This window comes from Miniopterus natalensis, chromosome 11 (genome assembly GCF_054644295.1).
Source record: "Miniopterus natalensis isolate mMinNat1 chromosome 11, mMinNat1.hap1, whole genome shotgun sequence".
Classification (NCBI taxonomy): Eukaryota; Metazoa; Chordata; class Mammalia; order Chiroptera; family Miniopteridae; genus Miniopterus; species Miniopterus natalensis.
Window position 1 is genome coordinate 25,762,388 of NC_142091.1, and position 3,305 is coordinate 25,765,692.

The 3,305-nt window shown below is 42.7% G+C and overlaps 1 pseudogene; it reads right to left on the minus strand.

Annotated features, from left to right (window-relative positions):
* Positions 1 to 519: 519 nt before the first annotated feature.
* LOC107532366 (COP9 signalosome complex subunit 2 pseudogene) lies at positions 520 to 2,580 on the minus strand (annotated as a pseudogene).
* Positions 2,581 to 3,305: the final 725 nt, after the last annotated feature.

Below are 3,305 nucleotides of genomic sequence, written 5' to 3' on the forward strand. Positions count from 1 at the left end.
TGAGTTGCAGGCTGGATCCCAGGTAGGGGGCGGGCAGGAGGCAGTGGATGGATGATTCTCTCTCATCATTGATGTTTCTCTCTCTCTCTCCCTTTCCATTCCTATCTCTGAAATCAATAAAACCTTTTTTATTTTTTTATTTAAAGGTATATATTTCAAGTTATTGCAGGTTATTTGTGAGAAAATTTCTGCAGGTAAATCATGTTTAAATTTAACCAACAGTAGCCTGTCAGCGTATTTAAAATCATGACAAAACTCTCTGGTCGTGTTGCCCATGACAAATTGCTATGATGTCATATGTTTAGGGCAAGATGTCAATATAGCATAAATGCCATGGCATTTTGGTTTCCTCTGCAGATTAAAGCTGTTTCTTGGGATAAATTCAGCAGCAAAACACAAACCAGTTGATGAAAAACAGCACTTCTGCCATAATAACACCAATAATTTTCAGGACACATCTACTGACAGTAGTTTTGCCATTCCCAGTTCTTCTAGGAACTACATCTCCGCACCGTTGCCTTAAGTATGTCTGTGAAAGCTTGTTCTCTGTGAAGACATTACACTGACCACAGCCCGGGTGAGAGAATGTAGCCGGCGTCTTCATTCAGCTAGTGTAGTGTGTCGGGCACCACCCCTCTTCTGCCGATCCCGCTCAGGAGCTGGCTGCCTGGTCAGTTCGGCCCGGAGCAGCGTTATCCGACATGCACCAGCAAGCTCTCCCCGCCAGCTACATCGGTGCTGGCCTTCTTACAAATAAAAGGAAGATGTATTCTTGCGTAAGGCTTAGTTAATTTTATGAGCACTTGAGTTCAGTGTTTCCCAAAAGCTCCTCGATGTGTTCCTTTATGAAAGAATCATCCATAATGTTGCTGTGATTTTTTTCAGAAACTTTTCCAATTCAGTAAAGTCATTATTCTGATAGGCACTTACTACACTTGTCATGGCGAGAATTTCTGGTTCATTTTTGTACTGTTTGGCCTCCTGTGAGTCAAATGGATGTATTCCTGATTTCACTTGCATATTTGCTAAGACCAAATATCTTATGCAAATGGCTTGTCATGGACTTTCTCATTCATCATAATTCTTGGAGGCTTCAAAAAAAACTCAGTGTGTGCCTTTTCAAACTCACCGTCTCTCAAGTGCATGCTTCCACCACATTCTCCGATGGCTCCCACGAGCAGTGGATGAGGGATGGCGGGCTTGCTGTGAAGTGACTGTTCAGAGAGCGCTTCAAGATTTTTGTTATTTTTGTGTGCCGTGTGCATTTGAATTTCCAAAGCATATATTTCTAATGACTATGGGCCCTTTTTTAGGTCATCTTCTCCATCCTCAGTCTGGCAGGACTGAAGTACCTGGCGTAAAATTTTTGAAGCTTTCCATACTCTTCTCATCCTAAATACAATTTTTCAAGCTTTGTGTTTGTCTTAAACCACAGCCCATCATTCTTAGATCTTTTAAAGCTTCCAGTGTTGTTTCATAGAAATCCTACAGTAAATCTACTTATTTAGAAGTGGAGATATAATCAAGAACAGGATTTTTCAGAATAATTTCTTGTGGCTGCACTCTGAATGCAGGTCAATAGTTGTTTATATCTGTTCATCATTTCTGGATAGTTTGTCAACTTGAAGTTAATCTATTTTTTTAAATTTATTGATTTTTAGTGACACACAGGGAGAGAGAAACACTGATTTGTTGTTCCACTTATTTAAACATTCATTGGTTGATTCTTGTATGCGCCCTGACTGGGGATCGAACCTGCAACCTTGGCATATCCAGACGAGGCTCTAACCAACTAAGCTACCCGGCCAGGGGTTGACATTATTCTTAGTCATTTGTTTCAGTGCTTTAAATCTCTATTCCCCCTTTCACCTGTAACTTCCACAACCTTCCGGAAACTGCTTAATGCTGCTTTTGGGTGATCTTCTTTTAAGGCTCTGGAGTCATAGTATTGATTCTCCAAATCTACATTTGGCTCAGTTACATTCTTCAGAGTATCTCAGGTCATCGCCCTCCTCATCTCACACGAAATCATCTTCCCTGTCAGATATCTTGGCTGGGAAGGGGAGGAAAGGGCCAGTCCACATCTACAGGCACCAAAAAGTGCAACCAGTGAAGTCTAAATGTCCAATGCATGCATAAACATGTTTCTAAAATCCAAACCTTGGAGCTGCTCTGTCTGACAGTCTGGTCTGTAGGGGTGTGATGTTGAGGGTCTTCCCTGCAGTCTTCTGACACACTGAGGGTGAGGGAATGAGCTTGCACCCTTGACCAGACATAAAGCTAAATGACAGCTGATGATGACCCAGGCTTCCTTCTAACATGGAAAGGAGATCTAGTCTCTGCACAAAGCCTTTGCTCACCCTGCCCCTCCACCCTCAGGATGCACCAGACACACCCTCACCTCCTTCAGCCTCAGCCCCCAACCTCTCCCTTTCTCAGTGAGCCCACGCTTCCTGTTACAATAGCAAATCCTGGGGCCTAGATTCTTCATGACATTCCTTTATGATCAAGTACCTCATTCCGTTGTCAGACCTTGGCTGGTAAATTTGCAGTCAGCACACCTTTGTTACCTTTAGTCATTACCACTCATTGTGGCACAGTCCTAGGTGACCTGGCCTGGCTGACACCTACTCAACTCAGAGCAAACACAGATATGACTACAAACACATCGTAGAGACCCGTAGATATATTTTTAAATTTCTTGAGTATACAGGGCAGGAGATTATATACATGCCTCATGGCAAAATATTTCAAGATCGCTTTAAGCTGCTCCCTCTTTTTCTAAAGTTGCTTCCCCTTCGGCAACTGTCCTGACTCTCCCTCTCCTGCTTTATTTTTCCTTTGCCCCAGCCTGTCCCTTCCTGTCCAGATTCTCTGTTCTGAGTCCATTCTTGAGCAGAGAAATGCAGCCCCCTGAGAACCTCCTTACCCATCAACCTCATTAGCAGAACTCTCCCAGTGTTACTTTTCTTGACCACTCTCTTCAACGGGAGGAAGGAAATTCACCCTTCTTAGAAATTAGTAGCAAGGATATGGAAAACCTATGGTTGATTTTCTTTTCTACCCCACAAATATGGTTTTATAATGGGAAAGAGGGAACAAGGTTGAACATATGTTAAGTACCTATTATATACCATGGACATCAGCCAATTTAGTCTAGAGATGGATTTATAATCTTTTCAATTACTCAGCTCAAGCCCCCTTTCTCAAAGAGAATCAGCCAAATTTTGGCAGTCAGTCATGCCAAGGGTGAACAGGGAAGGCACTGACAGAGCAGCAAATGACATTACAGGATATCTGTTCCA